Consider the following 12,594-nt stretch of genomic DNA (forward strand, 5'->3'; position numbering starts at 1 on the left):
TATATTGCAAGCTGTTAATAGAAAAGGAAATGCTGAGAATCATATCACACTTTATAATATGAGTGGTATGAGTCTGTGTGGTTTATTATAATATTTAAAAAGAGTTCAAATTTGCATCAAAATGAATCCTTTCACTTATTTCTCATTTTTAGTAGAAATAAAAATTTATTTAAATTTTTTCATATTTTATACCAGTTTTATAAAGTTTAAATTTATTGATAAGTAAATGTTGACATGCTTTTCACTATTGTATTTTGGTATGATAAAAGTATATATTCGGTTGCAATATGAAAATAATCTATGAAAAATTCCAAAGTATATTTTCCTGCACCTCTTTAATGTCAAACTATAATATAGAAAACAGCACAAACTTATATAAATCTGAGTAATTCATTTATATCAAATATATGTACAAATTTTAAATGAGGTTTAAAGAGCCTTCTTGGCAAGAATTTTAAAATATCAAACCCAAATGATTCATAGAATCTTTCACAGTCCCGCTTATTAATGTAACATAAATGTTTTTACATGTCTATGTAACCATCAGATTCTCCAGATGATAAATTTTCTCTATATATATCATCAGGAACCTCACTCATCAATGCTTTATTCTTAATTTGCGGGAATAAAACAATTGAACGAATGAAACAACATTGGAGGGCCTGATTCTCTTTCTCAGGTTAGGCAAATAAACACTTTGAGAATTTGCCCTGGATATAATGGATCTTATCAGGAACATTGCAGTCATGAGGTGGCACTGGCTTGCACTAGCAATTGAGGTCTATTTATGTGCATCTCTTCCAACATTTTTCTTTAAGGACAATGTACTCAAGGACATCGGAAAACTACAAACGCACGCTCACCACGCTGCAGAAAGCCAGACCACACAACGCATTTAGATCAAATGGGCATTAGCACTTTGGGGATTTTTTTATGGTAAAAAGTCCTAATTGTTGGAGTGCACTGCAGAACCAAACATACATGCTAATCTTATAAATCGAGGTCCCAGCTCATTAAGGTAATCAAAATTTTCATCCTGGTCGGTGTCCGTTGACCCTAAGGAGCTCAGGGAGCTGGCCAAGGACCCCAGGCCCTTGAAGGCGTAGGTCTGAAGGGAGTCAAAGGGTGGGGCGCAGGGGTCCAAGTCCGCCTGGTCCAGCTTCTCCAGGATGAATTTCCTGAAGAGGGCGCTGTAGGGGCCCACCTGCAGAGACTGCCTGTAGAGGCTCCGGATCTCTGCGAGGTGGTCTTCCGAGCCCTGTGTTCCCCCATCACAGCGGTGCTTCTGACTCGGCAATGTCGAAAGCCTCTGTGTCTTCTCCACCTCCTTCATCATCGTAGCAGAAGATATTCTCTTCCAAGAAAGAGGATCTGCTTTCTTTGTTGTCTAAGCGCCAACATCAAAAATATAAAACCTGATGAAGAAAATGTATCAGAATATGAATGAACACACACAGAGCATAATGAACTCCACAATCCTGAGCTTGTTAAAAGCTCCAGACACAACCTTGATTTTGAAGATAACGTGACGGAAAGTAATTTAAAACTGGACTTGCAAAATGACATAAGGAAGAAGACAACAAACATTCTTGCTGATGACTTAGAGGGAAAACACTGTGAAAATACATTGAACTGTTTTCTGTGAACAATTTAGAATTCAAATTTTACTTTTCTCAAATATTAAAATGGAACCAAGTAGATTAATAGAGCATTTTTCCAATCTGAATACACTTGGCAAACTTAGTGACAATGAGTCCGGTTAAAGTAAGTTCAGAACAGGACAGTTTGATATTCCACATTAAGGGGACATTCTGTGACATGATTATTTTCTAAGTTGGTATTTATTGACCACAAAATATATGTCAGTTTCTTCTAAAAATTTATATTTATTTATTGATTTAGTTCTTATTAAATTCACATATATGTTATATTCCTTTAAGAGGGAGAAAAGTAAAGCCTAAAAGCATTTAAATCACATCCCCAGAAAGACCCAGCTAGGAGACAGAAAGGTCATCTTCAAATTAAGAAAGTTGTTTCAGAGCCTGGGCCCCATGATACCACATTAATTTCAGAAACTCCAAACTATCTTGCATTTGAATCATAATACTGGTTTGTGCAGATCAATATTTATTACACAAAATAGTTTTAGCAAAATGTAGAAACAGAAGAATTTCAGAACACTTTAATTAGAAGAAAAACTGTGTGTGCATATGCAGGTGCATGCTTGTGTGTGAGTGTGTGTGTGTGTGTGTGTGTGTGTGTGTGTGTGTGCACATCTAACTAACTAACCTTTCTACATCCTTGGATTTACATATCTTTTCAGCACATCAGGGATAGGATTTGAAACACATATGAAGGGATGTTAGAATTTTCACAAAGATAAATATATTGGTACTATTTTATACAAAAAGAAAACAGTGAGGAGTCTCAGGTTAGTAAAATTAGAAATTAAAGATGAGGCATCATAACTGATATCAGAAAATAAAGGATAATAAAACATACTGTAAACTATCACAGACCAAGTAATTGGAATTAATAGATAAATTCCTAAAAATATATAGCTACCAACACTGTGCCAAGGAGAAACTGGAAATCAGGACAGAACAATAAGTAGTAAGCATATTGAATCAATAATCAAAATCCATATTAAAGTCTAGGACCTCATGGTTTCAATGCTGAATTCTACTGAACAACTGAAGAAGTAATTCCAGTAAATCTCAAAATCTTCTGAAAAATTAGGAGAGGGAATACTACCAGATTCATTTTATGAGGCTAATAACACTTTTTGATACTGAAACCAGACAAATATACTGCAAGAAAAGAAAACTACAGACCAACATCACTGATGAACATAGATGCAAAAATCCTCTAAAAGGGTTGGGGAAGCAGGTAGGACAGGGAAGGTGGCCATAACCACTGTTACTTCATAAGGTTCTATGAAGATAAAATTTTGTAACACATGCAGGGCATGAGGACAATTTTCTGGACAACAGAAGTGCCCACTTGTTCTTAGGTATTTTTATATCTTATATTTGTGCAATGCATATGTCAAAACATTTATAAACTGGCATACATACACATACTCTTAAAATTGAAGGATCAGTGATCTTTGGTTTGAAATGTGGATTTGCCCACTCTATTTTTCATTTATTCTATTTGGTTTAAAAATTATAATACATTTAGAATAGCAGTTAAACCATACTGCTGTAACATAATTATATATTTATCATGTTACTTTAATAAGTGGAGATATGTTCAGTTCAGCACTACTTACCACATATTAACATAATGAAGATCAGAATAGCAATTATTACTTCGACCCTGAGTCCCAAGAAAAGCACGAGTTTCTTATCACTGCAGGTCTGTGTATTCCCACTGTCATCACAGTCACAGACATGTATGGTAAGTGTGTTTGTACTTGTAAGTGATGGGATCCTGTTGTCCGCAATTAAAATGGTTATGAAGAAGTTGGGCTCTTCTTGAAGGCTAAACCCACTTCTATTAGTCAAAATTGTACCTGTGTTATCTAAAACAAGATACCAAAATTTATCAACATAAAATAAATCAATCCATCTTGTGTATTAGAGCCACTACTATAGAGATATGATTAAATAAGTTCAAATAAAAGAGAAAATTTTTGATTAAAAGACAACTTGAAGGTTCCCTGAAAATTAATTAATGCTTTGACATTACCTAATTGTGAAATGAGATGAATTATTTAAATCAGTTTCAAAACGTTTTTGAGAAATATGGAAAATAAAAGCAGAGCAGAGCAAACATTTCTATAGCCACATATGAGCATTTATAGGCGTTACTAGCATTAATTTTATGCAGATGCTACCAGTTTTATTTGGATCAACTGCACTAACACTGCTTTTTCTAACATCTAGAGCCCTTTATTTTCATACATCTTAGAAATACATAGATTTTCTATTATATAACTATTAAAGCATGTGATCTCAAATAGTAGGTTTTCTAAATAGAAAAAAGAACTGATTTTACTTTTAGGGAAAGATAATAGTAGGATATCTGATTTTGACTTCACTCATTTTATTTTTAAAATTCAGAGAATCTTCAAACAATTTTTATCTAGAGAAGCCACTCAAAATATTAATGAAAATGGCCAACACATACTCAAAATGTAAAATTGTTTTTCCCCAAGTCCCAAAATATTCTGAATGATGTTTATCAATGTGATTCTTTGCGTCTTAGATCTATATTTCCTCTGTATTTTTTTATTCAGAATAGTTTTGCAATACCTAAGTATGTTCTGAATCCATCAGTCTACTTTATAAGATGATAGTAAAGTGCAAATAAATGAAATCTTCTTGAAATGCATATGTAGTTAAAACTTTTTCCAAATCATCTTTTCAATGCTAAAAAGATAATGCTCTTGAAGTCCATAAAACCCATGAAATTTATGTATGAGGCAGATTTAAGTGGTGAGAAACAGTTCTCATCTTTTCAATTCAATGTGTTTTATTACCTTACTTGGGACTACAAACATTAAACCAAACTTGTATTCTTTAGGTTTTGCTATATTTATTTTGCCTCAGTAATATATTTTGAATTATTATAAAGATGTATAAGACATATTATATTTGATATTTGTGGGATTTTTTTTCTAAATATATTTGAACTACTTTCACTAAGAATTTGATACAAATAAAATAGAGACATGTGTCTGTTCCCTCTCCCACCAAAGGCATCTCTGAATTGGAGACTAGACCCAGTGGTGGGGAGGAACGGCTCAGGTATCTGGTCATAGATATTGTGTGGCTTATATATTTGAGGTAAAAAGAAAGGTTTAAATAGAAATCTATATTATGGCCAAATGTCTCTTCCTAAAGCAAATTTAAAAGGAGCAGAATGGCCTTCTATAATTAATCCACTTCTACACAAAAGGAAGAGAAATTCTTTTTCTACCCAAAATCCTTCCAGAATATTTTATCCTTTGATTTATAAAATAATTTTGTTTAGAGGGAAAAGAAAAAAAAATAAACGACTTTCATATATTTGTAACTCCTTATTGATGACTTTAAACATTTGTGAATCAAAAACAGCTCACCTCACAGTACACTAAGGGTATTTTCTCTTCAGAAAAATACTGAAGATTAAGATATGAATGAACAGCTAGGGTTGTGGCTCAGTGGTAGAGCACTTGCCTAGCACATGTGAGGCCCTGGTTTTGATCCTCAGCACCACATTAAAAATAAATAAGTGAAATAAAAGTATTGTGTCCAACTACAACTAAAAATATAAATGTAAAAAGAAAAAGATAACGAAGGAATCGAGAATCCAGGACTGCAATGAAGTTTGCCGGGTCAGACAGAAAAGAGCTTATAGCCACTGTGACTTTTAAAACCCACCTCTAATTTGAAAAAATGCAGTGAGAAGGAAGTGTGGCCAGTATTTTCAGAACTTGACTCTGAGGGTTTTTTTTTCTTTTTTTACTTTTTTATTATTACTCTTTTGCTTTATTTCTTGACATTATGATATTAAAAGCAGTGTGAAAAACAATGCCTCAAGTTCCATTAAAATAAAAAAGTGATTTATGAAAAATGAGTCAAAAAATCATTATGACTGAATGGTGTTACCTTGATTATCTCTGATTGTGAAACTTGAGTTGTTTGTGTCTTCTGCAGAGAGAGTGAAATAAAAATGGTGGTCTTCTATAGATTCATCTCTGTCTACTGCGCTGATGGTTTGAATCACCTACGAGAAGACAGGGATAGACTTTTATCATTGCTGTATTGATTCAGGGCAATTATCACTGCTATTATTATTTTCAGCTTTTATTAAGTAGTTTAGCCAAATAATTAGGGACACTACAGATGGGTAATTGTCAAATCATGGAGAAGATTAAAAATTTTCTTAGGCAACAATAATGTGTATGTTGTGATTTATAAAGAGGGTTATGACTTTATATAATACATTCTCATAAATGCATCATGTGGATTCCAGAAGCTAAATTTGTTGGAAGTTCTTCAAACATTGTTGCTATATTTTGACATCATCTTTTACCCTCCTTTCCTACATGTTCCCTTTCCTTCTTTCTTTACTTCCTTCTTTATTCTTACTTCTTCTGAAATCTAGTCATTATGACTTGCTGAATTTATACATTTCCTTTTTATACTGAGTTCAAAACGGGTAGAGTTATTGTCTTACTAAAGTATTTGCTAAAGTAATGAGTTTTTTAATTGATTTGAGGGAATAAGGCATTTAAAGCTTAGGGGGAAAGTATATGATTTCCTTTGACCCATAAAGATTAGAGAAAAGCGTTTTCAATCAAAATATGTTCCACTATTTATCTCAGATAATAAAATGATGAAGTAATGCAGATATGAACACATCAGTTCTGAATTAATTCTTTTATTTCAAAACATGAATGTATCAGTAAAGTAGTTCATTATTGTCAAAAAAAGATATGCTTGTCAAAATAGCATAGTGAGATTGTGATTAATTCTGAAAATTGAAGTAAATTGAGTATAGAAGCTAGTGTTTTAAATTTTCTATAATTAAAGTGCTTTTAACAATGTGTCAGACAAAACCATCCTCAGTTGCATGATGGCAAATACAAATTTATGAAGCTATATTTCAAATAACAGATTTCTCTCTACATGCATGAAGAACATTGTGAGGCTAATGCAATTTGACTATTTCTCTGCATTCATTTATATTTTTTTCATAACCTCCCTAAGTAAATAATAAATTTGTGATAACTAAGTAATACAATAAAAGAAAACATTTTCATTCAATCCATGTTTAAAGTAATAAATGCAAATGTTGAATCAGGATGGTACTTTAATTTCAAAATATCATATGCTTTTGTATAAGTTGTTTTGTGTAGGTTTTTGTGTAAGGAGAGGACAAATCCTAACAGTCTCATACTGTGAATCTCAGCTTTACTACTTGCAGGTTTTCTAAGTTTAAAAACTGTATACATGAACACTTTCAAATTCATCTTAAGGATCCTGTGCTTTAACTTATCAAATAATTTATTGCCCAATTGGCATATTTCTATTAAGTTTTCTTTGTGAAAACATTCTTTTGTTGATATTTGTACAGGGTGGTGTCCTAAGTGATATTAGTAATCTTATATGAATAGCAAGGTAAGATTGATGGCATACTCTAAAATTGATTTTTATGACATCATTTGATATCACATACACTCTAGATTTTTAGACACCAGATACTTTATCTTATCACCTGATGCTCCATATTGAACACAAACTTTTGAGTATATGGTGAAAATCTCCACTTTGAATATAAAGGCTTAAGAAGACTGCAGAGGCTTTGAATATATTTTGAATTACATTTAAAATACTATGCCAATTATAGTATTAGTAGACCGAGAGGGCAAGGATTCAAAACTCTGTCTCCTTTCAACAAACATGATTACACTTCTATTTGCTTTATAAATTGAGCCTCAAATAAAATATGCTTTATTGGATTCCAGTACTTTAAAACATAAGAATCCAATCAGTCCATCTGAGGAATCATTGATTCAATTGAATTAACCTTGAACACATGACATGTACACTTTTCATGAAAACAAAAAATCTCTAACAAAGGACAACACTAAAATTTCTTCACTGAGAATATTCATTTTTCCTTTCAAAATAACATTGAAAAGGACTTTGTGTTAATTTTTCAATAAAAGTCTAAGAAAATCCTGTTTGTTACATTGCCCAGAGGTCTAAACGATTTACTTACGTTGACTAACTTGGGACTCATTTCTGCCCTTCTATATTTATGAGAGAAGCAAAGACAAGTTGAAAAGTTAAGAACATACAACAAGTCACCAAGATTAAAAATACTAGAAATAGAGGCAATCGAATAATTCCAAATTACAACAAATGTCAAGAGCTCATACTTTTAATTTTCTCCTTTCTCTCTGGGTAGAATTTTGCCCCATGTCTTTCTCATATACTACATTCAATTTCCTATCTATAGTACTGTGAACTCTATGATAGAAATATATTGTGCCAGCCTAGAGAGTCTTTTAATAGGGATTCATCAATGGATTCAATGTTATCCTATATATTATTTCACCTAATCTTGCCATAACCCTTTTGAATAAATCCTGTTATTGACCCCATTTAAACTTGAGTTTTATGTAAGGAAAGGGCTGGCTCAGAATGACAATGCAATCTCATTCTCGGATGTTTTGAGATAATAGATTTACAGGAGGATTATCAGGCACATTGCTCTTTCCCTGGGTTTGCTACTGTCCTTACAGGTAGGATATAAAGTTACTGAAAAAAGAAATGGAACAGAGAAGGCCAACCAGGACATTTCTTATGTAAAAGACAGAGACATACAGAGAAATGTATAATATAACATTTATAATATACAGAGTAGATATAGACCAAAAATAATGGTTAAAAAGCAAGAAAATAATCTTAGGTTTCCTGTGAAAGACAGGGAAGTATTTTTAGGCCAGAAGTAGAGCAAGTGAACTAATTCTTGAGTAAAACATGAATTACTGGGGAAAGTTTCACCCAGACCAAATGCTAGCCCGTGAAAACCAAGAGGGCAGAGATATAATAGGTAGAAGTAAATGAGATTAACGTTTGTGGGTCAAAGATGGTCTAATATTGGCAGTTTCATAAGTTTCCGCTTAATTATTTGATGGAGTAAAAATAGTGTTTGACTCTGAAGATGATCATGGGAAGAAAGATAATCACTGCACTGTGTATTTTTCCAGAGAAGAGGCATACGTAGGACCACTTACTAAAATGTCACTCCTAGCTTCATTATCCTCGTTCAAAAAACACACATTTTTTGACAACTACACTAAGAAGCTGCTATTGTCTCCAACAATATATTTGACTCTGTTTCCTTTTCTTGCAGATCAGCTACCAATAAAACCTACTTCTAAAATAAGTCTAGGAGTAAATTGCTAAAGATTATAAAATATAAATTGAATAAATACACAGAAAATGAGCAATAATTTTCATAAATTAATTTTATAAAATGTACTTAGTAAGCAATGTTCCTCAGTACAAAGATGTCAAAGAAAAAGTAGGAATTGCAATAAATGAATGACATAGTTTTTTTTAATTTCATCTGCCTTTTTGATTATGTATATATTCTATTGATTTTTACCTTGCAGTAGGCTAAAGATGCAAATTCTTTCCCATTGTCAGAAAAAAAAACTATTCATAAATTTGAATTAGACCATCACCTTCTGTACTAATTTATTGGGAAAATGATTATAAAATAGACCCACTCTGACAAAAATAATCTATAGAACTCAAAAGAGTTTAAAAATATCTGTTCAAAAACTAAAAGTAAAAATTAATACAGTAATAGTTGAGCCAACAAGAAAATATGGACAGTAATGTTTTTGCTCTAGTTTTGCCTATTCAGCAGTTTACTGGGAAAACATTTTTGAGAAGTTAATGGTAGTATTACATTCTGGTCCTAGACAGAGACAGAGAAATACCCAATTTCCAAAAATGAATCTCACAAAATTGGATTACATACTTTTAATGGCAATTTTCTTGTAGAAATAAATCTATGTTCCATTAAAAATTATATATTATATATTCTTAAAGTTTTATCTCAATGTATAATTTCAATTCCCTTTAGGATAATTTCAAAATTTATAAATGTTGTACAAAATAAACATATGAATGAAAACTACTAAAGTACAAAAGTATCTGATTAATGTCTTGAGATAATCATTTGATGCCTATTCCACTGGCAAGAACATGCCAAGTGCTTCCAGACCCTGGACACGCACTGTCTGTCCCTATAGTTCACATTCTAGTGGAGGAGAGAGAGAAACAGAACTACAAACCTGCAAAGTGTTGAGGAAGAACTTGAAATACATAAAACACCTAAAGTCCATAATGCTCAGAATAAATAGGGTCAGAGGACCTGGGATATAGACTGAAATTAGAAAACCTGCTACAGAGTGAGTCTTGTGTGCATCATGAAATGTTCTAAGATGGCATATTACAGAGTTTAAACTTCATACTGAAAATCACAAGTTCTAAATTGGGGAAAATCATGATCACTCATTTTTATTTGGGGTCCTGTGACCCATGGAAATTAGTTTTTGAAAAACTCTTTCTGAGCACATTTTTAAAGCAGGTATGAAAAAACTGTTGTCATGATACCAGGGACCCACTGATTGTTATTGAAGACTTCCTGATAAGAGATCCAAAAGGATGCTAACAATCAAAATCACAAGAATTATTTATAATAAGAAACATACAGAAATTAATGAAGTGTTTACATGAATTGAGAATACTCAACATAACTTCAGATGGAGACAGAGCTTGTGAATCCCACAATTTCCCCTTGGGTATGCTGTGCTTCACATGATGTCACCAAAACAATATTTTTTCTCCATTTCCAAAGGGACTATGTATTATTTTGACCATTGACCAACCACTGAAATATGATTGTCCAGGAAATTGTCTTCATGTGTACAGCCTTGATTAAAAAACTATAATTAAAAATATATAATTAAAATATAACTAAAATATAATTGATTAAAAAATTAGCACGCATTGCCATGTACATGGTGTGAGATAAAAAAAGCAAAGTTTGATATTACAGAAGCATCCCTTTTCATAACTATCTAAGAAGAATCCACTTCAGAAGAGATCTTAGGTCCTGGGTAGTGTAGGATATGTGAGAAGAAAATAGAAATTGACATATGAAAAACAGGGAGGAAATGGAATCAGTGGAACTTGGTGATTTACTGCATCTGGAGAATGAACATAAGAGGAAGTAAGGATGATGTCCATATATCTTTCATGTGCATCTTGATGAGTGTTAATATTTTTGCTAGGAGTATTGAGAAAAGTTGAAAGCAAACAATATAAGCATAGTAATGTTTTTTAGTATATGATTTTGATCATTGATTTTAGCACTAGTTACAACAGTTCATTCTCATATTTATTATGTGTGAATAATAAATATGACTTATTTCAAGTCAAATAATAAAGTTGACTTATTTCATGGCAATGCAGAACTTTGGTTCAATTTTATTAAAGAGCTTTCTAGAATGCAACTTTTTGTGTTATTAATTGTTAGAGTCTGTAAACAAGTCTGGATGGCGCCTGGCAAAATGCCAGAGGGAGTGGTTTGTGAAGTAACGCCAGCGAGCCATTAAGTATGGAGATTCCTTATTGGTTGACTGCTGTATCTAGTTTATGTTAATTAGATAAGCTGTGTTGCATGTATAAATACCGATTTTATCCTACAATAAATGGCTCCTACTCCTGCTGTATCAATGTACACAAGTTGCTCATCACCCCCCGGCTATTTTGCTGTAGCCGGACTGAGGCAATTAATAAAATGATCATCAGTGAAATTAATAATATAATTACATAATGAAAAATTTTAATAGATTCAAAATATTAAGTTTTGCTACCCTTCTAAAAACATTATGTTTTTAGACATTACCTTTTAATTCTTCAGACCTTGTTCTTAATAATAATTTACATATTGTTACAACCATACTTGTAATACTATTTGTGTTGAAATTAATATGTGCAAATGTCTAATTTTTTTTTCTTTTTCCATAAGTAAAGCTACTTAAAATGGTTTGGAGAGCTGGAGTTGTGGCTCAACAGTAGAGTTCTCTCCTAGCACGTATGATGCACTGGGTTTGATACTCAGCACCACATAAAAATAAATAACAAAATAAAGGTATTGTGTTCAACTACAACTAAAAAACATATATTAAAAAAAATAGGCTGGAGATCCTTTCTTTATTTTGGGAAAGTTTAAATCCTATGATGATATTTGTAACTTATAATTTTGAACATATTCATGTTTGCAATTCTCTTGACTAAGATATCTCTTAGGATTTTATATCACATGCTCTAATAATCTTAATGGTCATTGCTTTAATTCACTCTCCTTTGGTTTTTTACAGCATTACTTGAATATTTTATTTTGTTTCATTTCAACCTAATGATTCTCTGAACTGTGTATTTTGAAATAGGTATAGATTCATAGGAAATTGCAAAAATAATCCATAGGCTCTCTTAAACACTTCATTCAACTCTTACTAAAGGGTGGCATCAGATATAACCTCAGCACACAATTAACCTTACATCCTTCCACTCAAACAGTGGAAGCCAATCTCAATGATGCTAAAGAGGAACTCACAACTTTTCATTTGCATTGTAAATAGCGGATACCCTCACACATCTGGCTAAAGACATGAACCTGGGTCTGCTGCCCTCTGCAGTCCACGCAGTCAGTGCTGCTTCTATGCAATGCCAGCGCACCTGGCAGCACATTCTGGTCTTCACAGAAGGGAACAGGCTTCCTGCTAAGAACTTGGAGACACAGTCTCATCACAATCTTGAAAGAACAAGTTTCACTATCCAAAGAATTTTCCCTTAATTATTTGTGAATACAAGTTTTAAAAATTTGATAATCTTGATATTAACATTAAGGTAATCAGGGAAAATTGATTTTCTAGGATGATTTATTGATTGTTGTAGAATCTAATTGCCTCAAATTGTGTTACTTCAAGACTCATTAATCTGGTTGCTCTATTAATTTAGAAGCCAATTTGAAATATATTCTACTTTTTATTGGATTTAAGGTGCTTTATTA

At 32.3% G+C, this 12,594-nt stretch overlaps 1 pseudogene; it reads right to left on the minus strand.

The window, feature by feature from the left end:
- Positions 1–946: 946 nt before the first annotated feature.
- LOC144369712 (cadherin-19-like) overlaps positions 947–12,594 on the minus strand; it is a 32,220-nt pseudogene continuing 20,572 nt past the window's right edge.

This window comes from Ictidomys tridecemlineatus, chromosome 13 (genome assembly GCF_052094955.1).
Source record: "Ictidomys tridecemlineatus isolate mIctTri1 chromosome 13, mIctTri1.hap1, whole genome shotgun sequence".
Lineage (NCBI taxonomy): Eukaryota > Metazoa > Chordata > Mammalia > Rodentia > Sciuridae > Ictidomys > Ictidomys tridecemlineatus.